Below are 27861 nucleotides of genomic sequence, written 5' to 3'. Positions count from 1 at the left end.
ATTCCTTTTACAAACATCTAGAGAAGAGTAACTCAGTCTAATATCCTAAGCTACAATACTAGGACCCTGAGAGGCTTTCAGGCAACCCTGGAGGTCTGCACTAGTAGTGAAGAATGCTGCGAGTCCTAACCTACAATACTAGGACCCTGAGAGGCTTTCAGGCAACCCCAGAGGTTTGCACTAGTAGTGAAGAATGCTGCAAGTCCTAAACTACAACACTAGGACCCTGAGAGGCTTTCAGGCAACCCTGGAGGTTTGCACTAGTAGTGAAGAATGCTGCGAGCCCTAAGCTACAATATTAGGATCGTGAGGTGCTCACAGAAAAGCCTGCAGGTTAGACGTGGAAACGAGGGCCACTGCAAGTCGTCTGCTACAATATTTGCATCTTGAGTGGCTCAAGGACCTATTAAGACATGTACACACACATGATTATTGGTCTACAATCAATGCAATTTCGAGATTTAGACGCCTTCCAGCACCATTAGCTATTTACAGTACCTAAGTGCAACTTCTCACAAATATGTACACTGTGAATGTCGAGAACGTGTAACTAATGGCCGGGCATTATGGGTACTGAGTCACAAAAACAAGATAGCAGTGAGGAGTATGACCGTCTTAGTCAGAAAGCTGTACACTTTTGATTCTAGTATATTCAACATCCATCAATTCTCCAATGCAATCGTAAATTAGCCACAGGGCCAGGCAATGCACTCAAAAAACAACCTGAAACAGCTTGGGATTGGGGGGCCTAAAGGCATATCCTTCACACCCCAAGGCTAAACTTTCCAGATTAAAGAATTTCAAGAATAAACAAGACGTTTGACTCAGACTGTTTAAAGGTGGTGAATTTGTGGGGATTTCTACAAGGTGGGGAAGTCCAGTGTGGCCAACGGGTATATTTAGCCAGTGCTCAAATCGAGATTACACACAGATGGACGGAAGCCTCAGTTATGTTTTAGGGTAGTGCTCAATCCATACATGCACAGAGCAGCTGTGGAGCCAAGTAGTTTAGTCCAGGAAGCTTTATTACATGGCCTACGGTAGCAGCCATGTTGTTATGGTTAAGTTGCCCATCTAATAGAAGAGCACTTTTTGGGTGGCCTGTAACTTCGCTCTCCCTGGATGAATTCTCACCAAACTTTGCAAAAAAAAGTATATGTCCCACTCTGAACTTTTTTGCAAGGTTTGTTGAGGTTTGGTCGAGGGGGGGCAAAGTTATAGGGGGGTCCCAAAATGTCTTTTTTTCCCATAGAATGAATGGGGAAAAAACTTTGCTCACACTTACAGCTCAAACCGCTGGACCAATTTTCACCAAATTTGCGGCAGGAGCAGTGGCTTGGTCCCGAAAGCATGCTTTTGTAAATTTTGGTGGAAATCCATCCAGTATATTTTTTTAGAACAACCAAAATGTAGGTCTAAAAAAAATTGTGATATCTATGTCCACTCCGCTGACACATTTCCCTGTTCGCTCCTCAGACAGGACACTGATTGGTTAATCGGCTTGCGTCATGTTCATGTGTTTGCTGATTGGCTGGGGTGAGGCGTGAGGTGCATCACATTGTTTCGATGCACCCGCCATCTTGGATAGCGCGGCGGCGAACAGAGGAAAAATGCAATTTCGGGGAGTGTGTTGGTGTGTAGGAGTGCTTGGTAAGGGTGGAGGGGTAAGAGATGGGTCAAATGCTGTATTTTTTTTTTAGGTGGCAGGTGCTCCTGATGTGTTTGCGATGTCCGCGGTCATCGCGACTGACTGCAGACATACTAAATGCTGGGCCCACTACTAGCTATTTTACTTTAGTATGATGTTGGTTATGGGTTGTTAGTAGAGCATTGATTGTAATTAATATCTATTATAAGTATCCCACATACCACAGTCAAAATGTTTGGTAGCATGGGTGTGTTATGCTGCAGTGGCTGTGACCAGGGCCTAGAGTCTTGGGTGCATGGCCGAAGCACCCAAGACTCTAGGCCCTGGCCACAACCACCGCAGCATAACACACCCATAGAATCAAACACCCATCAAATATCCACAACCAAACATTTGTGTACTGTTTCATTTGTAGAGTTTGTATGTGAAGTTTTGGCTAGCCTATGCAGTTAAGATTGTAGAGTTTGTAACAAGCACGTCGGCATAAGATACCCATGGAAGTAAACATTTTGGATTGTGATGTATGGTTAGATGTTTGCTTGAATGGGTGTGTTATTCAGCAGTGTTTGTGAGTCCATTTATTATATACTTACTGGTTGACTTTTTTGTGGTTGTATGCAGTTTTTTCATGACATGGGTAATTGGACCAGACTTTTTTTTTCGATCTCAGTGATAAAAGAAAAGATCATATTTTAGTGTAGGTAGTTCATAATGAGTTATTGCATTGCATAAAAGACATTTCTGTATTTTTTCGACCCTCATATTTAGTACTTTAGAAGTACTATAGTTCAAACCAGTGTACTGTGCAATTTGCTCAGTTTCTATGTTTGTTTTTTAAATCATTGGGTCTGTGGGAAAAGAAATCCATGCTGGATTAAAAAAAAAAACTCATATGTTGTGGTACAATATATTTCTTTCATTGTTTTAGTGTTTAATTCTTGTTTCTTGCTAATCTTCTATCTGTTGGCTTGTTGCAGATTTTTGGTGCAGTTAGATACCTGTTGGCAAATTCTAATTGTTTATTTCTACTTTTATGCTATTCATCTATCTGGCGGGTTGTTGCAGATTTTTCTTTAATTCTTGCAGATCTTCTTGTGAGTTTATAATGAATTTGATCATTCCAGCACAGTAGTCCAATTATTGTCTTATTCCATGAACACTGTAAGTGGTGTCAGGATTGTTGGTTGCATTTCTATGAAGGACTTACATTTGCAAACACAATTGGTCTGTACTTTGTAAGTAAATGTTGTCAATAATTGGTGGCAATTGGAATAGAATATCTATTGCTACATCTGCATAGCAATTTACACCAGTTGTATTTGAAAATTTGAATGGACCTGACAGTTCTATGTTGAAGTCATTTGTTCGGAGTGTGTGTTGCTTCTTTGAAGAAGTAGTTGAGTTACTTTGAGTTACTTTGAGCAGTAGATTCTTCTTTGGTTGTGGTACTTGATGAAGTATTAGCTTCTTTTACTTTCTTTGGAGGAATTGCAGTGAGATCCTGTATCGTTTCAGTTTGAAGTCGTTTTCTTTTACAATGTTTTGCTTTTTGTGGAACAGGATAGGTTTTTAGATGGGAGTGTAGAATGAACACAGTCTATTGTATTCTAGAATGCAAGGAATATCAGCATTTACTTTACTTGCATCAAAGTTATTAGAAATAGCCCGTAAAGTATACGTAAGCTTGATAGTGCTACATAGCTCATGCCTTCTTTAAAGACTGTGCTACCAATATCTATCAATGCTTTATCTAGGGTAAGACCTTGTGATTTGTGAATGGTAACTGCGTATGCTAGAGTTAGTGAAAATTGTTCTCTACGTACATACATGTCTTTGAAAAGAAGGAAGCGGGCTGTTGAGAGTCCTATCCTTTTAACTTCTGATAGTTTGTCAAAGAGAATATTGACAAACTGAATGTTGTTGTCACATGGGCATGTTTGAAAGCCAACAACTGTACCAAGTGCTCCATTAACTAGTCCTTGCTCCACATCAAGGTTACGTTTAAGCATTACTCTACAGTTTGGAATTGGAAATGTTGCCAAACGTTGACATTTCCTATGCTGCCAAGAGTTTTACAGCACAGTTTGTGCCCTAAGGTTTTAAAAATAGGTTCACCTTTCACTGGTGTCAATTGAAGAAGATCTCTGAAAACAACAATGTGTTTTCCTCCAAAGAGCTCTTCGTAGTCTATTTTGAGTACCTCTTGTAATCTGAGGTGAATCAAAGCCAACATTAGGTTGGAGACCATGCTCACCTCATCTATTAGTAGCATTTTCATTTGTTTCAAAACTCTGTGTAGTTCCATTGCAGCTTCTGTAGAAAGATTGTAACAGTCTAATGTGTTTTGGTGTTCTACTGGATGGAGTAGTAATCGGTGTAAAGTGACACCTCCTATGTTGTAGGCAGCTAAACCTGTGGGGGTAGTTACAACAGCTGACAGTTTGTTGTTTGTCAATTGTTGGAGGAACTTGCTGATGATCTTGATTAAGAATGTGTTGCCTGAACTAGCTTGACCACTCACGTATAGCAGTATAGGTTTGTAGTCTTGGCAGGTACAGTTTTTATTTTCATTTTTCACACCATGTTTAATTTGTTTTGTTACTTCTTGGAAAATGCTACGCTGTTCATTGTTCAGTTGTATTTCAGTACAGCAAAGTCTTCTTTATTGGACAACTTATACTCTCATACTTTCCTTGCACTTACAAGCCCCACCCACCTGTGCCAAAACTCCCTAAATAGGCATGGGCGCGCGCACCAGCGCGTGCACACCGAGAAGTGCCCGGGAATCGCCTGTTCGCCTGTCAGCCGGGAGCAGGGGGCATGGGCGGGGATACGCTTCTTATCTCCACCGTGCTGTTTACTGGCTTTGCACGATCCAAATATAGGGCTCTTGAGGGTTTGAAATCACGGTACCTTGGAGCATCCTAGGAAATGAGGTAATTATTTTCCTTTTGTGAACTGGAAATTCTTAGCCTTTCTCCTTTACTAATCCCCTCCCCCACGAGTCTTCGCGTGCGCACTTTCAACGGGAGCTGGGTGTGGGAAGATAAGCCTGGAAACTTAGCGGAAAAGTGTCTGCATTTACAGCACGTAATGTTTAGATCTGTTTCGTCAGAAGGGAATTGACTACACTGCTACTATCTCTTTCATGTGTTGGGAAGTGCTTACATGCCTGTTGCAAATTCTTTTTGGGTATTGTACATGTAAGGAAACTTAATAACAAAACAAGTGGTGTCTTATTTCTTATAGTAAGTCTTGATTGTGTTGCCTTTTTCGGAGCATGGTAGGAACCCTACGAAGTGGGACGATACCTACACTGTGTGTGAGCCCTAAAAACAAACTGAGAAAAAGAAAAACACCATTTGCAAGTGGAACTTTCGTGTATTCAAACAATAAAAACTCCCAGGTTGTTAACCTGTCCCCTGGGAAAATGAACGTAGAAGATCTAAAGGAAAAATTGGGGGAGGGGGAAGTGGGGAATGGGATTTAAGTGGTATTGATTTTCCTCTGCTTCCGAATTTAGCTGGAGCCCCTACAATGGACGCCAGACAAGACGGATTAGATCGTCCAGAAGAACCCAAACAAAAAAGCTTCTTAAGCATCCAGGACATACCAATAACGCCCTCAAAATTAAATCTGGATGATACCTTGCCCCCTACTCCTCAATTGGACAAGCCTCTTCTGGCTCCTGTGGTGTAAGGGGAGCTGGACAGAAGGGTCAAACTTTCTACTGGGCCCTCAACTCTGGCAAGGGCGAGGGGAGGAGGTCTCGACAATGTGCACCTCCACAAACCCTTGATTGGGAGAGTGGAGGAGCACATGTCGATGCCAATAGTGCGTCCTGACGTCTATTCTATGGGGGAAGTGAGGGGCATGTTTGGTAGCCTTATTACGGGGGTCCCAAAGTCGGACACTCTTAAACGCTCAAGCCCCACTTTACTGGCTCCTCTTCAAAATCATGAGTTTGAGGAACAGTCCTCCAATCGTTTAGGAAACAAATTTACGGTGGAGGAGAATGCATCCACTTTAGAATCCTTTCCTGTCCTCACCAGGATCCTTAATCTCCTGGATAAGGGACACGAAAGGACACACGGGGAACTACAGGAGCTGAGATAACTGCTGGTGGAGTGTTCAGATAAACTTAGTAGGCTGGAAGGCTTTGTACATGCCCAGAATCTCTATACCCTATCGCGATCTGCAAAAGACCATGAATCGAGGCATAATATAGGCTCCCAAACAGTGGATAAGGATAGAGATTGTAAGAATAAAGAAACAGAGGAGACTGGCAATCCTTGGGCAATTAAAGAACTGCCTTTGGTTGCCTTCGTACCCTCTGAAAGTAAAACTGCGCAGGAGAATAAGTCAGAAGAAGTGAAGCAATCAATGAGATTGATATTAATCAATTCTGAAAAGATTAAGTCTGTTGAAAGCCTACAGGCTAGGGGGCAAGACTCCAGTGATAATAAAGAAATAAATACCCTAGACCAAAGCACTAGAAACAAACCTGACAGTCCATCCACATTACTGAAGGTTATTGAGGAGGAGCCTCTTTGAAACAGCGATCGGAGTCTTCCCTGGACCCAGACCTAAATCAGGAAGATGAACGCCCTTTTGTTTATGTTATTTCTCATAGAGAAAAGAAAATGAGAGCTTGGGCCCTCAAAAGAAGAGCAAAGAGTGAAGGGGGGGCAAACTAGAGCTAACCAAAAAAAAAACAAATCGACCGGCTACTAAGATAAAGAACTCAAACTCAAATATTAAAGACATTTCTAGCTTATCAGGGGAAGAAGGAACTCTTGACTTCACACAACTGAACGAAGAGAGCAAGCTAGCCCTAGAGGTAAAGGCAGCTTCTCGCTGCCAGGATGAGGGGAAGGAGGGTGCCCCCATTAAAATCCCAGAAACTGAATTGAATGCTCAGGGGAATGTATATGATGAAGCCCCAAATAGCCTATCAGATGCTATGAATCATAGGGAGAAATCCTTGACTGCCAGACACAAGAACACAAGAACCAAAAAATTGAAATAAAGAAAAAGAAAAAGCCAGAGCATAAAAAACATGACATAAACAAAGAGGGGAGAAGCATCCAACAGTTCTTCAATACTAAAATAAAGGAAAAGACCTTGAATGAGACTGAGGAAAATGACAAAGAAAAAGATTCTAATGAGGTTGCCCCTAAGGGGCCAATTAGTATCCTTACCTCTACTGAGAAGGAGGGGATGGGAACGGTGGTGGAGAATGGGAGTACGGGATTTAACTCCAACGAACCCATCATGGTACCTAGTGAAGACATAAAAAAACTGGTTCAGGAAACACTAACTAAACTCCTTCAAAATCCTCTTCCCTCTACTCATGCCGCAAATGGGTAGCCATTTTGGGGAGGCAGAACTGAGGAGAGACATTTCAAATCAGATGGCTGGGGAGGTCGTACAGAGGAGGCACATCCCCAATCAGAGGGTGGAACTCCATAACGACACGTCACAGCCCAGATCAATCGTTCCAGCTCTGGAAGCTGGACCGAATACTCAGGACACCACCTCAAAACATGGGGGTGATTTAACAAATACTATGGCTAATAACGCCAAGGCGAGTGAGGATAGCAGTAAGGGGTACTCTCGTCTCTAACAGTTAAGGAATTTGAAGAACGGATAAGAGAAAAATTCAATTTGTGGAACCAAGAAAAGGTTCATGAAAAAGCTAGTGAGTCCTTTCAAGGGCAGGAGGTGCTGTGTGAAACTCGAGGGGGAGATGGTGGGGAGTGGGAGGCGGGGAAACAATCTAAGTGGGAAGAACAGATCACTAGGCCCCTGAAAGCTTGGCCGGAAGACAGAAGAGAATGGAGGGAACCGAAATACACAGAAGATCCTAGAGTTATGTTGAACTTTATATTAACCATGGGAGGTCCACCGTCATTAAATCGAGAGAGGTTCCTCTCTTTGTTCAACGAGATCCCCTGTCTCTCTCTAATCTCCTCTGGAGATATTAAGCTTATTGATTATATCCACCCTACTAGATATGACTGTGTAAGGGTTGTGTTTTATTTGAGAGCCACATATGAACTTGTGTTAACGGAAGGTGTGGCTTTGCAAAGATTTGGTTATGACATTGTAAATTTCGGTCAGGGGGAGGGAACACATCAAGGGGAATGAACAGGACAGCCCCCGGCGACACATGGAAATAACATTGTACTAGGAGGTCGCAATACCCACCCGGAGAAATTATTAAATGAAGTGGCTGAGCTCAGATTACTGGCAGAATCTTTGAAGGATTCCTTAGTTAAGATCCAAGGCCTGAAAAACTCCTCTTAGAGTATTGCTAAGCATACATTTTTGTCATGGCACTCTAGGGGGTCGCGTCCGTTGTTGTATTCGGCGAAGACGTGTTCAGAGCTCCTAAAATATTCTTTTTTATGTATCCAAGAAACATGGACAGTCAACGCAATATCACTAGATGGTTTTACGATCTTTCAGGAACCTGCCATAAAAAAGCTATTGGGAGACCAGCGGGGGGGATTGCTTATTGCTATTAAAAATACCATCAATTTTACTACTGTTAAGAACTTCTGTATAAATAATGGATGTATAGCTATCCTCATAGAGGTGGACTGGAAGTGTACCTCGAGCCATCTCCTAATTATTAATATATATTGGCAACCAGACCGTGATCTAAAGTCCTACATTGACTCAATTGATGTAATGATCCATGAATGCTTGGAATTGGATAACTATCTGTATTTTATAATGTGTGGCGATTTTAATTCTGAAATCTGCATTGAAGATGATGGATATGAAGGAAAGGGTGGTTGGACGAGGAACGACCAGGGGACTTCTCGAAAATTCTCTCAGGGGGTGCAGTGGGCTCAATTTATTGGGGGCTGGAGGATGCAATATGCAAACAACATAATGGAGAAGACAGCAGACACCTCCACCTGGTCTAATGGGAAGTGGAGCTCTGCCATCAATTCCATCTTTGTTTGTACCAAAACCTTTCCTCTCATTTATGGGTTTAACTTGATCGAATCTCCAGAAAGTGATCATAAAATGTTAAACATGACTATAGTGAAAGCGGGAAATGTGGTTGAAAAAAACATGTATGATCTGCCGGTATTCCCAAATGCACAACAAAATAGAATCGTGTGGCATAAATCCAACATTGGTAAAGTTAACATGCTCTTTCAGGAAGATTTTAGTAGTAGTGTATTTACCCACAAAAAAATGTTATATACCCACAATTCCTTCACGGGTTATATTGAGTCTGTTGTGTCAGCCAAATTGGGGAAAAAAAACTAAAAATCTCTCCCAAGGAGACAAGAGCCCCATAAGCATGCCTTCTCAGATGAGATGAAAACCCTTAAGAAGGATCGTAATCGCGAAGTACGCAGCTTCTTAAGCCGTGACAAAGTCTCAAAAACAATGATAGACCAGTGTGAGTTTAATCGGCTCAAAAACAAATGGAAGAGGAAATCCAGATGTCTGCATGCCCAATTATATCAGGGAGATGCTGTAGAGATGCTGGTATCCCTTGGTGACGTAAACACACAAAGATTCTGGACTTTGATAAATAAGGGTGGGTCTGCACAAACCAAAGCGCAAACAGTACGTGTAAGTTCTGACAAATGGGAGGGACATTTTAATACTTTGTATATACCATCTATTACACCCTGGAGTCCTCCGTCCTATATTGTAAGTAGTCCCTGGAATATCCCATTTGGGGTCAAGGACGTTGCTAAAGGATCGAATCTGCTCTGTAACAGCGTTATGAAGGGTAATTCAAACTTATGGGCAAAAATGTTATTTCTTCTATTCACAGACATTATCCATATGAAAACCATTCCTATTAGTTGGAGAATGTCGTACATTGTGCCCATATACAACCGTGAGTTATCGACCTATTGCCCTTTTGGATGTTGACTCCAAAATGTTTGCCAGCATTGTTTTGGAGCACATTCAGACCTGGATTAACAAATGTAACATTCTGTCGCCATACCAGTTTGGCTTCAGGAAAAATGTGGGCACTGACATAGGAGGGCTTGTAATAAATATTCTGCAAAATGCAGCTTGGATCCCTGGAAACTCTCCTACTTATGTTGCATCCATTGACCTAACCACAGCTTTTGATCTTGTGGATAGGTCAATTTTGTGGGCCAAATTGGATTCCCTGGGTATGCCCCCTCCTTTGTTGTCGATTCTATATCACATGCATGAAGACTCTAGATTGAAGGTACGCCTTAGTGTTGAGGGGAATTAAACCCACGAAATCATGGTTACAAATGGCTTAAGGCAGGGCTGTATTTATGCCCCTACCTTGTTCAATTTGTACTTCTCCGACATGGGAAATAGTTTTAAAAATCGGAATGTCTATTCTCCGAAGATTGAAGGCAGTAAAATGGTGTGGACTGCATATGCAGACGATGTGACCTTGTATAATTTGACTACTATTGGCCATCAGCATCTCTTATCAGCCTTCAACAACTGTATCTTGGCTAATGCCCTTAGAATTAATTATGCCAAGACGGTCAGAGTTTGTTTATCCAGCAAGAAACAATCAAAACATTGTACGTGTTTAGCTGGTTCCTAAATCACAAAAAACTGCCAATAAGCTCAGCCTTTAGGTACCTAGGATACCCGGTTTTTGGTGATAAAAAAACTAATTTCAGAAACTTTTTCGATGCAAAGGTTGGAACCATGACGGCCCAATTATGTAAAGTAGATCTGAAATATGGTAAGTTTTCTTTAGTGCCATGTCTGCGACTGTATAAAAGCAGAATTGTGGCTCAGTTCTGCTATGGATTAGAACTAGCCCCTTCTTGGTGTAGGGGCGAGGTGGCAATTTATGAATCCAAGATTGTTAGATCAATGGTAAAATGCCTCCCCAAATGTGTACCATTAGTGGCAATTCATTATGAGTTGGGTCTGCGCTCGTTGCGGAGTGTCCTTGAATGGCAAAGTCTATACCGGAAATTGTTAACTAGCGATGCATCAACGTTGTACGATATTATGGGGAAGGGCATCAGGAGTGGTCTTCCCACGTCAAAATATTTGAAGGACCTGATGGAGGAAGCCAACCATGTACTTAATCAACTGGGGGTGCAGAGAGATCTGCTAATTAAAAACCCACAGAAAGTGAAAATATTACTGCTACATGCGGACTGGAACATTACGGTGGCCGAGGTTCAGAAGACCAAACTTTACCATCAAATTATAAATGTGTATAAAAAGATGGGGGAGGCTGTTCCATATTTAATTAAATTCCCGAATAGAGAATGGAGGCAGGAATTTACTAGATTCAGATTTAACATGTTGGGCATGGGCAAAATACTAGATGTACGAAACGGCAAAACAAAGGGGTATACTACTTGCAGGTTTTGCAAGCAAAAGGAGCTCTGTGAAACTCGGATGCATTTGTTGACCATGTGTGATGGCTTAAGGAAGGAGCATATCAGTTATTTCAGTAACTATGTACCCAACACTGATTGCGTGGATCTAGATCTTTTGTGGCGGGATATGCTTGATGGCAAAAGAGTAAACCTACAGATCATAGTAGTGAGATTTCTGAAAGTATGCTGTGGTTTATGAAAATGTACGGGTTTTTAGTGAGTTCGGATTAGCCCTTCGTGAACTAACTAATACAAAAACTTAATAAAAAGGAAAAGAACCTATACATTAACTGCACTGTAGTGACATCGGCTGTAGGGGATGTGTCTGGAAGTTTGGAGATGTATGCTACTCTAGGTAAATCTGTATTGCGTAAAGTAAACTAGATAACTTTACTCTTTTAATATGTACTATTGTAAGACATTATTTTTCAAATGTGGCAATTTACTTGGTACATTTTAACTGATGTTTTAATGTGATCTATTCTAAAAAATTATTGTTTTTTTCTCTTATTGTAAAATACAAATCATGTTTTGTAAAAGTTACTTTGTAACTATAAATAAAATAAAAAAATAAATAAATAAAAAACCATCTATGTTTGCATTCCATAGGAGGGCAATGATTGCATTGTAATCATTGATGTATTTTGATTCTTCTGTTCTTTTTATGTAATATTAGTTCTTAGGTGATTTACCTTTGACTGAAGACATGAAGTTGCTTATTTGACCTGTTGTTGAAACTGGTCTAGGGAAACCAAAGCAGCATTTGGTGTAGTATTTCCCCTTGTTTTTATATTTGTGGCGGCAATATTTCCCACATTTTTGTCTTTCAAATTATAACATTTGTGCATGAAGGTCACTATGTGTTATTTCTGAAGGAATTTCACAAGTGACATATTTTTGGATAAACTGCAAAACAGTGACATCACTGTCCTGACCAAATTTAGGAGCATCTTTAATCCATAATAGCATATGGACGAGTGGTGTTCCTCTGGCTTGGTATTCTTTTCTCCAAAAGAAGTGTTGAACTTCTCAGAGGGGAGGAACAGTCTTATTACAAATAAAGTGTAGCATAGCAATGAAGCGATAATGGAACTATCTTGATACATTTACAGGATCTAGAGAGCAGAATTCTCCTGGTGTTTTTATATCTATGTTTGTTTTGTTTTTGTTTGCTGTGCGTAGGAAATCGTGTAAATCTTCCCATGCATATTCTGCACAACTAAATGTAACAAACCAAGTGGGTGAGCCAAGGTTTCTAATCATACAGCATACATCTCTGTGATGTCGGAACAAGTATTCTTTTGTACCACGTATATTTGCTAAAAGATTTGTAATACTTGACTGTAAAACCTCATCTTTTTCTTGCACGTTTTGTAATAATTGAGTAGCTGACATATTTTGAGAATTGGTACCTGATTTTAATGTGTGTGCAACTCCGTAGCATAGAGTTGCTTGTTCACTTTCAAAGAGAAGGTGAAATATGTATTCCATGTTTTGTCTGAATCTGGAGTCTTCAGAATACATTCGTAAAGAGCGATATTCTGATGCTGTTATTTGTGTGGGTCTATCATCGTACCTTCCTCCTTTTCTAGTAGGAACGAGTAGAGGAAAGGCACGTGCTTCTATATTTTTTCCCCATAGGCAGATTGGAGACCCTTTGGCTTGTCGCATTTGGTATGATTCCAGTGCATCATCTATAGTGTCTTTAGAGTGTAAAGGATAAATTGTATAATGCTCTAAAATATTGGATTCCGTAGCAGGATTTAGAAGTTGAAATTGACCAGTTTCTGGTGACTCTTGGATTATTTCAATGGTTTCTCTCAGGTTTTCTTCAATATTAATTTCTTTGTAGTATTCATTGTTGTTTTTTAGATATTACAGGGCTTGTCTAACTTTATGTAAGTCCACGAGTTATGGCCAAATTCTTTTGTCTTTTGTAGGTATGACATTTACTAAAACAATTAAAGATTGATCTATTGGCTGTTGCACTCCTAGAGTGTGTACTTTTTCTTTAAGATCTAATGGTAAATAAACTACTTTGCCACAAATGACTTTCACTAATTCAGAGGGAGCTAATTTAGCTGTTTTTGGTTGAAGGTGTATTATTGCTTGAAATGGATGCACTGTTTGAAATAGGATGCTCTCATATAAATTGAGTTGTTGCAGGAGTTTTGGTAGTGAAAATAATTCCAAGTTATTTGTGATAGAACGTGAAGGATTTTGGGTGTTGTCAAGTTTTGCAGTGCAGTAACTGCAAAGTATTAAGGGATCAGTAATTTTGTATTTGTTTTCTGCTATAAGGTAGAGGCTAATTGGAACCATTTGGAATCTTCATTGGCTTCTATTTCGTACTTTATGTCTACTGTTTTTGTGCTACGTTTATAGAAAGTCCTGCAGCAACACACACACACATGGTTTGGTACTTCAGCAGATGTAGTTTTAAACTTTAGTATTTCTTTTTTGTATGTGTGTGATAGAAGGTTGCTATTTGTACAGTAGTTGCTAGTTTGTTGTCAAGCTATTGCATTTTGTAAACTGCTTTCAATTCCAAAATATTTTCTCTGGATTTGCTCTATTTCTTCGAGTAGTTGTTTGGCTGTACCATGTAGAAGGTTGTTATTTAAATTGGCTGGTGCTAAAGCAGGACTTTTAGCATAGTGGACCAGATTTCTTATAGTTGAATGATGTTTTGATATCATTTTGATATGTTGGAAGGTGCTTTTGCAAATAGGTCCTGAACTGCAGGCTAATGAATGTCCTTGTAGTCCTGTGTATTTGCGCACTGGACAGGCATCCATATTTTGTAGTAGTTTCATACACGATTGGCCTGGCGCGTGCAGGGTACGTGTATTCCGAGGGGTGTGCAGTGTGTTTCACACGCGATTGGCCTGGCGCAAGCGGGGTACGTGTAGTCCGAGGGTGTGCAGCGTGTTTCACACGCGATTGGCCTGGCGCGAGCAGGGTACGTGTATTCTGAGGGGTGCGCGGGGAGTTTTACACTTGATTGGCCTGGCGCAAGCGAGGTACGCATAATCCGAGGGGTGTGCGGTGAGTTTTACACGCGATTGGCCTGGTGTGAGTGGGGTACGCGTATTCCCGAGGGGTGCATGGGGAGTTTTGCACGTGATTTTGCTGCCGCGAGCGGGGTATGCGTATTACGGGGGTGCGTGAGGAGTCTCACACTCCATTTGGCAGTATGGGCCCTGCTGGGTGCGCCCCTCCCTCCTCCCCATGCCCCGCAGGCAGGCCACATGGCACCATGCACTTGGGAGCCCCAACACATGTCCCCACACCCCACCACCAGTGACGTGCACCTGCCAGCAGGCCTCGACTAATGTCCCTTCACCCCACCCCCATTGACTGGCACCTGCCAGCAGGCCCCAACTCATGGCCCCTCCACCCCACCCCCAGTGATGGGCACCTGCCAGCAGGCCCCGACTTATGTCCCTCCACCCCACCCCCATTGACGGGCACCTGCCAGCAGGCCCCGACTCATGTAACCCCCACCCCCAGTGATGGGCACCTGCCAGCAGGCCACGACTCATGTCCCTCCACCCCACCCCCATTGACGGGCACCTGCCAGCAGGCCCTGACTCATGTCCCCCCACCCCACCCCTAGTGACGGGCACCTGTAGGGTCCATTATCCCAAAACAACCAAAAACCTGATCTAAAATACAACTATATACAAAAAGTGGACTCCAAATTATAATAAAAACCAAATGAAACCTAAAATGCTGGGATGCAGCCATGTCCTCCTCCAACTCCCTGTGAGTTGCTCGAGGCACTCAGCCTGCCTCAAAGCCCGGTGTATGGAGTTCTCCGCCCTGACCATTGTGAGCCATGCCCTCTCCGCCCGCCGGCTCTCCGCATCTATCTGCTGGCCTAACCACTGCCACACAGAAGACACTCCCAATCCTGGGTCCTCCTGACCACCGGCCGATGCCTGCCCCTGGGATGTTGATGGCCCCGAGCCATGATCGCTCCCACCCTGAGCCTGCTGCTGCCGTGCATGTGCCCTGCTTGTTGTTGCCTGCACGTCCTCCATTTGCTGGGGTCCAGTTGGTGGGGTGGCCACCCCTGCTGGTCCTCCGACTCCCGGCTGTGGCAGGGATGTGTCCTCTACCAGCCTGGCCACTAGCTCAGGGGCAGCTCCACAGGGGACTCAGGTGATACTTGGGTGGGAAGTTGGCACGGAGGACGAATGGCGCATAGGGGGTTCAGTTGAGGAGGGGGTCGCAAGAAGATCCAACACACGGAGGAACCCAGTGCCGACGACCTGTCCTATTAGGTCGATGCAGCCAAACAGGTATTCGAAATGACGTGCATTGTCCAGATGAAAACCCTGCACGTCATCCCGAATACCACGTTGGTACAACGCCACACCAGCTAGGACAGGCTCAATCCGCTCACGGATTGCCACGTCCGTAGGGAGAGGAGGGCCAGTTGTTGTTTTCGCATCCCCTCCCTGAAAACGGGTCTGGACGGAGGCATCTCTGCTGGTGCGGGATGATGCAGTCATAGGATCGGGGACAGGATTACACACAGGCATCTCCGCGGCGGCCTGTGCTGCCTCCTGTCCCTGGACTGCACCACTAGCACCAGTGTAATCCCCCCTTCCAGGCCCCATGTGTGGGGCTTCCACTGCATCCTCCTCAACCAAACCCCCCACCAACCTGGATGACTCCGTGACATCTTCCTCCGTAGGCCCCTGTGGGGGGTAGGGTCAGCTGCCCCTACTGCTACCGAGGAGTCCACCTCTAACCTCCGCCTCTTGGACCTTCCCTCGGTAGCTGCGGCCATGGACTCGGCACTAGACTCCTCACTCCCGGAGGTTATCAGTACCTGGGAGGGGAGCTGGGCCTTGCGTCTCCGGCTGGTAGTGGGATCCCTGCCGCTGTGCTCCACAGCACCATCTCCGCCCTCTTCATCAGTCGACTCTGCAGACAGGGAGAGACAGTTGCACATGAGTGGCAGTGTCAAACTTCACAGATGGCATCACACTCCCCAACACTCATATCATTTGAACCCACACACATGCACAAATTAACAGGAATTGTGCAGCAGAATCCAGACACACACAACAGCATGAACATCTGAAGGTTGGCATGACGTCACAAGCAACATGGGGAGTGTCGAACACATGCACCCACGCCATCAGACAGACATGCATCTGTACATCTCCACCACCTGTCATAGTGCAATCATATGCAACTATGTCACATCTGCCAATCAGGTACCTACATGTCTGTGTCACATGCACCCATGGCGTATCACAGTTGCACACATGTCAAACACACAAACACACATGTACGCCGTGTACATACATGAAGGTGGAACCAGCATCCATGTGTCACACCCCAACCATGGCATAGTACATACACAGAAATGCTAACATGTGTGCATCTCCACATGCAGTTGTGCATCATGCTTTGGAACACATAAACCATTGATGTGCATCACACATGACTGGACTCACATGCAGCACAGTCATGTCCCTACACACACATCCATACATGGGCCATTTCAGACATATGTCCAAGCTGCACACTCCTGGCACACCTCAACATGCACTGTGTCCAATGAGTACGCATGGACACTTACCGTTCGACTCCAGACGGGTCTGCCTCTGGAGGCTCTGGAGGTGAAGCGCTGGGTGAATGCATTCCAGGACCCTCATCTGGTCGGTGGTAAGGTGGACCCGGCACCCCACTGCATCCGCTGCATCCAAGAGGCGCTGGGCCTTCCTGAGGGTCCTGGACCTGAAGTCCTCCCAGCGCTTATGGGTGTGTTGTAGGTCGGGGGTTGCCACCCCCTCTGCGTGGATGGCAACCACGATGTCCATCCAGATCCTCTTCCATCCCTCCTTGTCGGCGCGTGGTCATCCGAAGAGGGCATCATAATGCACCAGGACTTGCTCCACGAGGATGCCAACTTCTCCTGCAGTGAAGCTGGCAGCCCTCTGCCTCTCTGCCGGGGGGTAGCCACTGGTCCGAGATGGATTTTGGGCCGACATGGCAACCCCCGATGCAGGTGTGGGTGGGCAACTGGGTGCTGGTGCTGGGCTGTGGAGCGATGGAACTGCAGTCGGGAGTCTTCTGTTCCAGCAGTGGTGGTCGCAGCAACTGGACTCCTGCAGATGGCTGACGTGCAGGCACCAAATAGCAGGGCACATGGCCAGCAGGCAGGCAGGCAGCAGCAGATGGCTCGTTGGAGGCGGCTCAGGGCTCTGGGGGACCGGAAAATGGCCTTCTGGGCAGGAGCGTGGTCTTTCGTGTGTTGTCACATGGCCAGTTTGATGCAGAGTGATTTGGCACATGAAAAAACAGCACGTCAGTGTGTAATTCGAGGAAAGGGTCTTAGCACGTAAGCGTGTAAGTGACGTGATGGGCAGGGGCGTTTCCCTCAGTATGGGTGCATAGTGAATCTGCACGTGAAAAAACAGCACGTCCGCGTGTGAATGCATGCAATTTTAGGAAAGGGCCTAAGTGCGTAGGTGATGTGACACGTGCAGGCTTTTCCCTCTGCACGGGTTAAAGGTGAGCACGGCCCAGCAGTTCACTGTATGTGCTTTTCGTGGAGCCCTGCGCGTTTGTTGATACTTCTTGTTGCTTCACGCGCCATCACTTCACGGCAGATCAAGGACATATCTCTTCTTTTGGCGGAGGTCTTGACGACGCGTGTTTTTCGTTCTCACGCTAGTCAGACGGTGAGTCGTGCACGCTATTTTTCCCACTGTGGGTCCCCTTGTGTATCGCTTACCCATTTTTTGAGGTCATAGTAGCCTGTCTGCCCCACACCGTATGCGTTTTTTGTGTCCCTCGGTGCCACTGCGTACTGTGGGAGGTTAATTCCACACACGTGGGCTACTGCAGTTGCGTGCACAGTTTTACTGCAGTTTTGGGGTGCCTGTGCATTGCGTGACCTGTCATTTTCTCACCAGGGTTACATACAGCCTTGCAGGTGCACAGGGGTGCTGTTTACATCTAGTACCCCACCCCCTTCACCCCAATTGCCCATGACAATTGTCCTGTTCACCTCCCCTTGGCACTACTACATCTTTGGTTGTGAGTTCACTAAAGGTGAAGGGCGCCTCAGTTGTGCATCCTCCACATGGTGGGCGTGGTCAGGGACGTGGCTGGGAGACCAGGGAGTAGGGGGAGTCCAGGGTGCCCAGGGTGGCTGCAGAGGATGAAGAGGCAGGGTGTGCCACTTCGGCAGGATGTTCTGCCATGTGTTGGTGCAGTCATGCCACCACACCCTGCGGCTCCGAGAGATGCAGCTCTTGCACCTGACAATGGCCCCCATGTGACCCAGCAGCCACTAACGCAAGTCAGGGCTTCCGTCCTAGTTCTACCTTCCACTCCCTTGTAACATTCCACCAGCGCCACTGCCCCTACTGATCAGGGAGGCATTTGCCAGTCAGGGTCCAGACCACTGCCCAAGAGGAGGAAGGTTGCTCCTGCACAAGAAGCTGGGACCCCAGCCACGGCTCCGGCATCTAGCACATCAAGGAAGAAGCCTTTCGGCAAGCAGGAACTGGACTTCTTTGTGGGCTACGTGTTGGAACACGGTCGTGATATGCTCGTGGGCCCAAATTGTCACACTATGCCTGCCCACCGTTGAGACCACTGGTAGCATGTTGTGGAGGGTGTTAGTGCATTCAGACATGAGTTGCGCACAGCTCAGGATTGCACAAAAAGTGTTGGGATGACCTCCGACGCTGTGCTAAGCTAAAGTGTGCCTCCAATTATGCCATGACTCGGGTGACTGGCAGTGGGCCAGCACCTGAGGAGGAAGAACTCACTCCGCATGAGGTAATCGCTGTGGAGTTCATTCTGGCACAATTGGTCGAAGGAGTGGGAGAGATGCTGGATTTTGATGGCCCGGCCGGTGAGTGTTGTTGCGTGTTTGTCCAGCCCATGTGTGGTTTGCTTGTGTGATGTGTTGTGCTTGACTGCCACTACATGCTATGTGTACATGGTTCTCATGTATGAGTCATGCAATGCTTCACTAATGCGTGCCTGCTGTGCTGCATGCTGGACATGTAGAGCAGACAGGGACTGTCCTCATCACCACACTTGCACCCTACTCACATGCTAGTCACCCGGCTGCGCCTCCGGTCCATGTTCCAGCTCACTGGCCCTTCTGTATGTAGCCTGGGGTGTCTTTTCACTCAGCATTCGGACTATGTCATTGCATGACTGACGTGCATGTTTGTTCGGCCTGCATGCAGGTACGCCATGCGGGCATGCTCCCTTGCCCCTCCACCCCCCTGCACCCCAATTTCACCATGGCACTGGTGGGTAACATGTTGGACTACTGCAATGGCCTGTTCCACGTTCCTTTGTACATGCACACTTCTCCCAGCCAACCTGTCAGGCACATACTGTAGGGAACATCCTTTGTCCTTGATGCAGGGTGTCTCACTCGGACTGTGCAGATAGCAGATGCTCCCCGGGGACATGAATGCCCATTCATGCTCCATGTGCATTCCATGCATGCCCCTATGTGTCCTTGGCAGGATGATCATTTTAGTACCTGTCCAGGATGAAATACATATAATGGCATTTGCTCATCCATTCCATGCTCACTCTGGCTCAGTCCAGCATCACACACATGTTTAGGGTGTCATAGTCTGTGTGGGTCAGAGGCCTCACCCTGTTGCAGGCCCCGTGACTCTGTTCAACTGGTGTAGTGCCTTTTGCACAAATGGGTGTACTACAGAGGGTTCATCATGTGTCCTGCTTACTGTCCCATTCTCATCTGCTGTGGTATCAGTTGACTCAGATGATGCAATTGATGCTTCTCAACACTGTCTGCCAATACACAGTTCTCTGGTCAGCATTTCACTGCCATGCAATGCCTCCCTGCATTTTCACTAAGGAGGGTGGGGGTTGCCTGTAGCCATGCAACCCAATACATGCACATTGCACATGATGCCTGAACTTGCCCTTACACTGCCTTCATGTTTATTGATTGACATCATAATGTACTTGTTGATGTAGATAGTCGGTAACGTACACATGTTCTGCACTGCACCAACCCACTTCTGAGCCATGTTACACCGTTCTACCTGCCTACTCACTGCTGCAATGTCAAAGTGACCTGGCATGTATGGTCAGATTGTCATCCCTTCACTGTCATGAAAGGCACAGGCACAGGTGCAACCTGTGACACATATGCTCAGTATTGGAACACCCTAGCGGGTGTTTAGCCAAGTTGATTGATCATTCAGCGGCCTTTACTAACTGGTATAGGCCGAAGATTGATTATAGCCTGCTAATCGGGTTGTAATGACTGTGGAACTGCCTGCACATGTGTATGTGTACACTTTCACATACATCAAAGCATGCAGCGTTGTAGCTGCTTGCTTTGCTTTATAGGATGTTGTTCATATTCACCATACGGGTGTACTTGAACACGGGAGTATTTGAACACTTTCACATGTACATATGCAAGCAGCTTCAACATTGTGTAGTGTAACATTGCAGCTACTCCCTTATGTGTGTGTGAAAGTGTTTATTTACACATATGTTCTCTGCAGATTTTTTGTTGAATGACTAATATGTTGTTAATTAACGTAAATGCTGCTGAGATATCAGCATTGACCCATTATGTTCAACTGGCACAATCCTGAAGGTGCACTGTCATGCAGTATGTGTACGCCCAGGCCCACTTAGCTAATCTGGTGGGGCCTGGCCATGATTATTTGACACACTGAATAATGTTTTAGGGCACAATCAATGCACAATGTGCTGAATCAGGCCCTGAGGGGTGTTTTGGAGTCTTCATGTACCGGCAGTTCGGACCGTACTGGGCGTTATGGTCCCTCATGCCTGGTTGCAGGCCCTCACTTTGCTCGGGAGATTTACTATGTCTACATGGCCCATGACGCCCGGTATGGGCCAAGCTGCAGATGGATGAAGCTATATTGGTGATGATGATTTAGTGATGTATGTGTACATGCATATTACGTGTGTCATGGTGTGTTTGGATTCACTTGCAGCTGTGGCCATTTGGCTGTTCAGACATGCTTATGGTATGTGCCATCTCTTTGTTGCCATCTGTCATTTTTGCCTGTGGTATGTGCCTGACAGAGGTGGTGTGTGATGGAGGTGATATACTACATTCAGTACATGTGTAGGCTTCGCTATTTACACACATCCATTTCTGCTTTTGGGATGCATTTGCATTTCAATGCCACTGGATGCATGCCGGAATTTCAGTTGTGTGTGACATGTCTGCTTCATGTGTTGGCTGTCGATGTGATGTCTATGTGTGTGTAGGTTATGTGCTTCTGACATGTGTACTCATGTTTCTTTTTTTCACATTACAGATGATGATGCAATGGAGCCAGAGGATGGTGATGTCATTCCAGACATGGGGTTGCTATTACATCAGCAACATGGCACAAGTCTAGCTCTGATGATCACTCTGAGCACAATGTTGAGTTGGATGCGCATCATGTCCATTCGTCGACAGTGAGTGATCCTGATGTGGATGATCTTCTGTCCGCGACACCTGCACTGAGGGGCCAGACAGTGTTGGAACCTCCGCCTATGGTGGAGCCCTCAGAGCTACTCTGGGTGTGCTCAACATGTCCCAGAGGCAGCGGCCAGAGGAGAGATTGGAGCAGCTTGAGAATACCATCTCGGCTGAAATACGTGCATGCCGGGAGGTGCTCCAGATGTCATGTGAGGTCATGCAGGCAGAACTCTCTGTTACATGTGCTACCTTGCAAGAGGATGCACGCGTATCACGTGAGGGGCTGCATGCTGACCTATGTGCCATCGCCACACAGGACCGGGCTTACCAGTCCTGCAGACTTGCTGCTGTCGAGGGGCAAGCTTGCGCATAGGCATGGCCAGGGAACTGTGCTACCTCCACCTTCTGATTTCCATCCAGAGGGTGAGCAAGACGACGACTTATCTCCCACACAGGTTGGGATGTGCAGGCGTTGAGCCATGGAGGTTTTTTTTTATCTCAACATCATCGAATGTGGGTGCACTCTGTACCTCCCCCCTCCTGTGAGCACCCCCCCGGGTCGTATGGGGTCATTTTTTATTTTTTATTAATAATATTGTTTATCTATTGTGCATTCATGTGACAGTGTGGTGCTTTGTGGCTTTTGAAAGCATCCACTGTCTGTTCCAGCTGGGCCCATTCAAGCGTGTCTCGTGTATGTGTTTGTGGCTTGGGGTCCAGACACATATGCCACTCCTGCTTCCCCTTTCCATGGGCTTGCAAGGATGGTTCGGTATGACAATTTACACAAGGGCATTGGATTTTCGTCATATCTGTGGCCTGTCTGCTGCTGTACTACTTATGTTTAGACCCCTAGTGGGGATTATGGATGTTTTCTCCACGGCATGTCTGCAATCAATTTTGGTGAGTACATTTTTTAACTGTTCATTTATTGAAGTTGATTGTGATATTTTTTTCATTTCTTGCCTGTATACGTGCTTGATGCACTTCATGCTGTAGACGGTAGCCTGCACCCTTTAGCTGTAAAAGTCACACTGATGGTGGGAGGGGGCTGGATGATGACAATGTCAAGTTGGTAGGTATTGAGTTCATCCCCTGGGGATTGTTGCAAAAGAAGAATGTATTAGGAATGTGACCCAAGAAGAACAACTCACGGTCCAGTCCTCACCTGAGATGTCCGGCTATACTTCTTCTCCGCTCCATTCCGTTTGGACGGCACGTTGTATCTGTCTTTTCTCTTGGACTTCGTTGCTGCCTGACGGTGCAGTTTTCATACTGGACTACAGCTCTTTTACTTGTTTTTCACACTCTGGTGCCTTTAGTCCCTGTTTTTCTTCCTGCTACTGTCCTTGTTGCAGATCTGTCTGCCCGTCTCTCGGGTAGTTATTTCCACGTACTCTTACACTGCCTCAGTTTGCCCCAGTACACTTCTGTTCCAAAGCATCTCTCTCTCGCTCCTCCTGTCTTTCATTTATTACATCCATACCTTTATGTTGACTTTGGCCTTTTACCAATGCTATTCAACTGTTGTGGCTCACACGCACTTGCTGTCAGCTGTTTCGGCTATCTCACATTCACTGTGCCTTTCCAGACTTGTGCTGTCTCTGCCTTTCTTTGTTCACGCTATCAAGGATTGATTGGGTTTCAGCTCAACCATCCAGATGTGCCATCCTCCTTGGTTATTTTCTACTCAAATTCCAGCTCTACCCATCAGTTGTGGCATCCTCATTGATTATTGTGTACTCAAATTCCTACCCATCCTGTTGAACCATTGCAACCTTGGAAGTTATTCTATCATTCAGCTAGGACATGTGCTTGGCCATATTCTGCTACTTCAAGTCATCTACCGAAGACTCTTCCAGGGTTTTATGGTGCCTAGAGGCTTTTTCCCTGGTTTGGGGGTTTGGCTCCTTGGAGTTCTCTGCGATTTGGCATTTTTACCAGTCAAGGTGGCCTCTGAGGCAGCTAGACCCTATTTATACAAAAGGAAGAACAAGGAAACCAAGGGAAAGGGGGATCCTGGAGCCAGGTAGACTAGAAGGAAGAAGCCGATGGATCCCAAAGACAGTTCTTCTGAAGGTCATGGTGATGAGGAAATGAGAGACAGGATTTTGTTGTCAGACAGTACGCTTGGGCTACAGTGATTGGGCACTCTCTGACATTGTCAATGTGGGGTACTATGTACATGATGTGTTCTGCTGGTCAATGGCTGTTCCTCTCTTGGGTTCACTTTTCAGGTGTCAGGGGATTGGTGTGGTTTGAAACACTGAGGTGTCCACATGGGCAATGTTCACATGTGATGTGTACGGGACACTGAGGGTCACTTCATTTCACATGCATGTATTGAGTACATGTCTCTACTGACACACACACTTACAAAATGCACCAGCACACATACAACCACCCTTCCATGCCTTCTCTGCCATGCTGTGTCCCTGCAGCGCATGATCACTTACCATTTGGGGATCGTGTACATGCGTCACTGGGTTATTTTTGTTGCTTGTCCTGTTTATATGATGCTCAAGGTGTATCCCCAACACAATGGCTGCTCACTGTGCTGTGTGCTGAGCGGTGTGTTGCAGGGGATACACACAGCACACAGTTTCGGGATTTGTGGATTTGGATTGGCCAATGTGCATGCCAATAGGCATTCTGTCTTTTGTTGATGTTACCACTGGTGGCATGCATTTGTGTATGACTTTGTATGTGTGGGAGGTTGTTGGTCAGTCATTTCATCTGATTCCATGTCAGGTGTGATTGTCTCAGGCCTCTTTCCATTTATCATCATATCTAATTTGTCATGTGTTGTGCTTTTGGTTTGCTCTTTTGCTGTTGCATGCCATGTCATGGTGTGGCCGACGAGGGTGATGGGGGTTGGGAGGGTTTGGGTGACATACCAGTGATTTTCATGGGCTGTTTTGCAGGAGGGTGGTGTGATATGCACCTTGCATGTGTTCCTTTTGGTTACACCGGATTGGTTATGTTTAAGTAGCTAGGGATGCACACAATGTAGCACTTCAGTGGAAACATTCTCAGGGTGGTAATGTTGTGACAGTTGACTGTCTCTTTGTCATCATCGATTGCCACCTGGTATGTGCCAGTACTGTGTGCACTCCACAGGGGTGGGAGTTTAGGTGAAAAATGTGGCCACAAGCTGGGACCGGGCTGCCTCACCACGTGCCCTTTCCCCTCCTATGAGCATCGCCTGTGCCTGTGATCGGGGATGTGGGGGCACCACCATGTCCACCGGTATGCCCCGCCATGCTGCAACATTGTGCACGACACATGCTGCCCCAATGATCCTGCACACTACTAGGGGTGTATGTAGTAGCTGCCCACCAGAGCGGTCAAGGGAGCGGAAGCGTGACTTGAGCACTCCGAATGTGTGCTCCACTATGCCCCTGGTTACAATATGGGCTGCGTTGTATCTTACCTGGGGTGGTGTGGTGTGGTTCCATATTGGTGTCATCATGTGGTTGATCAGAGGGTAGGCACTGTCCCCTGGTGAGGTGAGGATGGTTGTCATTAGTTGGGTTTGTGTATTTGTCTGTTTGTGACATGCATGCATGTTCACAAACATTTGTACTCACCAATGAGCCATGTGTCACCATGCTTCCCAGCTTCCAGGTCCCGGGTCAGGGTGAACATTCTGTATATGAAACTGTCATGGGTAGATCTTGGATAGTTTGCATAGATAGAGGTGATGATTCCATGGGCATCGCATCCAACCTGTACGTTGATGGAATGCCAGTGCTTGCAGTTGTGGTAGATGTTCTCAGTGGCCCTAGGTGGACGTAGGGCCACATGGGTGCAATCTATGGCACCAAGCACTTGGGGAAGTGTGCCACCCTGTAAAAGGCCTGGACCACGGCCTGTCTTTCTGCAGGTATTCTGGTCATGTATATGTGCCTGCGGACTGAGGGGCACGCAGTCATGATTGCCAAAACCTGGTGTAGGCATCATGACTGTGTGGCCTTTGAGACACCCCCAACTATGGCAGTTGTCCGCTGAAATGACCCAGTGGCCAACAAATGCAGGACATTGAGCAACTTTTCCAAGGGGCTCAGTGCTTGGGAGCACAAGGTGGGTGATATGAGCTCCTCCTACCACTCAGTGACCAGGTCTAGGATGATATGAGGTGGAAACCTATACCTGCCATAGACCTAGTCATCAGGCATCCCCAAAAGGCTGGTACTGGGCAAAAAAATGCAGGGCCTGGGTATTCTCCTCCTCCGGCGGTGTCCCACGATCACTGCTGCGAGAAATGGGACATTCATCGTAGCTGTATATACGTGTTTGTTGTTTGCGTGCACTTTTATACTGCACGGGGATGCTTCCGCCTGCTTTCGTGTGGCGGACATGTTTACGCCTGTGTGTGTCTTTTGGTGTGCATGGGTTTCCCCTATTCCATTCCATGAATACATGTTGTTCGCAAGCGTGTGGGTGTTCTGTGTATTTCCCAGCAGTACTTCCCCAGTTACGCCCTCATTTTCATGTGTTGTTCCCCATTCTGCGTCTTCCGCCCCCTTTTTGGTGTGTGTGCTTTCACTGTGCGTGTCATGCACAGCGTTCAGGATGTCGCAGTTACGTGTGTGCCTGTGTGCACCACTCACGGTTTCGGCACAGCTCCCTGGAAAAACACACGCACAGACTTCCATGAAATGGTTGCGTGCGATTCGCACACACATGCTGGATTTATCACGTTTGCGCCACCGAATTCAGCGCACGATTGTTCCATGAATCGGCCCCAAAGTATGTAGCTGGTAGGGGGAAGCACTAATACTAAATCTAATGATAGAGGGTTAATACACTTGTTTGTTCGACAATACTAAAATGTTAGTGTGTTTGAGTAACAGTTAGAATATTATGTTAGTATTGTACTTACTTTTTTGTATGGAAAGAGTATGTTTTTTCTAAGTTCTTGTTCGTACTTCAGATGCTGCTGCTTTTCAGGAGAGTGGTCTTCACTGCAATTGTAAAAGAAAGAAGTTAGTGAATATGTGTGTTTATAGCACTTTTGTTAATGTAGACATTTATTTTTTTGTTTTTGTAGTAGTAGTGTTTTCTGATAACAGAGCATAGTATGCACATGCACTTTCCTTTGCCTATGTACAGCCTGTATATTTTACTTAGAATCTTTTAGTTGAATATGTTTTAAAAATGAGTATAATAGTAAAAGTATAGAGCACACTTGTTTTTTTAAGGCTATGTTATTGGATGTTAGGAGATAGAATAAATAATTATATGCATTGTTTGCTATTTTTACAGGGTAAATGGCAGAGATTGTACAGGAAAGCATGCAATTTATGCATTTGTGAAGGTGTGGGAAATAAAGCAGAAGGATTTGATATAGAGGCATTGGTGTTGTTTCAGCTTGTAGCCTTTCTAATGATATTGTCTGTCTGTGTGAATGACTGAAGATGCATGTACTCATCCTGGCTGCGTTTAATTTTATAACACACTAGACAGCCTTTTTGTATAATTATACTGTTATTTCTCCCATCTTTTAATATGAAATAACATTTTTTAGATAGCTGTGTGTGTGAACAACAATTTGGAGAGCAGGCATGTTTGCAAGTGACACTTGATCATAGCAGATGGGAGAAATTACAGTAAGTTAATTTTACAGTTTATACAGGGTAAGTGGCAGTTACTCTGTTTATATGTATTCCTAGAAGAATTGTATATGTACTGTGTAGGAAATATTCATACCTGTAATCTGTGTTCATGCATGTGGATGTGCATGAATCTGCAGGTAGAAATCTTGGGGAGTTTTATAGTAGTTGTTGCTGTAGATCCTTTGCAGTCACAGCCCAATTTGTACTGAGAGTGATCAATAGTAAATCTAAAGTGCTGATCTGTGATGATGGAGTTAGATGTAGAGTTTTTGGATGTGATTGGTGGATGGTTGTGTAAATGCTTAACAGTAGCCAATGAGGAAATGGTGCAGAGAGTGAAGTGGAAAGGGTAGAAGGGCTGCCCCAGTGTTACGTGCTCCGCGGACACCGAAGCTGTCCGCAGACAGGGCATGCCACATACGGGACTTCTCAACATATGTGCCATGGAAATAGGACTGTAAGGATCAGCCAATCAGGTGTTGAGTTTGTGGTTTGTATTGAAAGAGGCTTTGTGTAGTGAAGATGGCAGAGGTGGAGAAAGTCAGGGTGTTGTGGTTGGAGATATGTTTGTGCATGGTTTGGAGCAGTATGCTGAATGCAGGAATGTGGCAAACAATTTTAATGTTAAAGGAGTGGAGGTGGTGTGGAGCACTGTGCCTGGTTTCAATGAGCAGGGAATTGTACAAGTTTGTGGAGATATGGGCTGGGTGAACAGTCCACATGTAGTTGTTT

Source organism: Ambystoma mexicanum, chromosome 3q (assembly GCF_040938575.1).
Source record: "Ambystoma mexicanum isolate Mex_15411 chromosome 3q, UKY_AmexF1_1, whole genome shotgun sequence".
Taxonomy (NCBI): Eukaryota; Metazoa; Chordata; class Amphibia; order Caudata; family Ambystomatidae; genus Ambystoma; species Ambystoma mexicanum.
The sequence above is the reverse complement of the archived record's forward strand: the minus strand, read 5'-3'. Positions refer to the sequence as shown.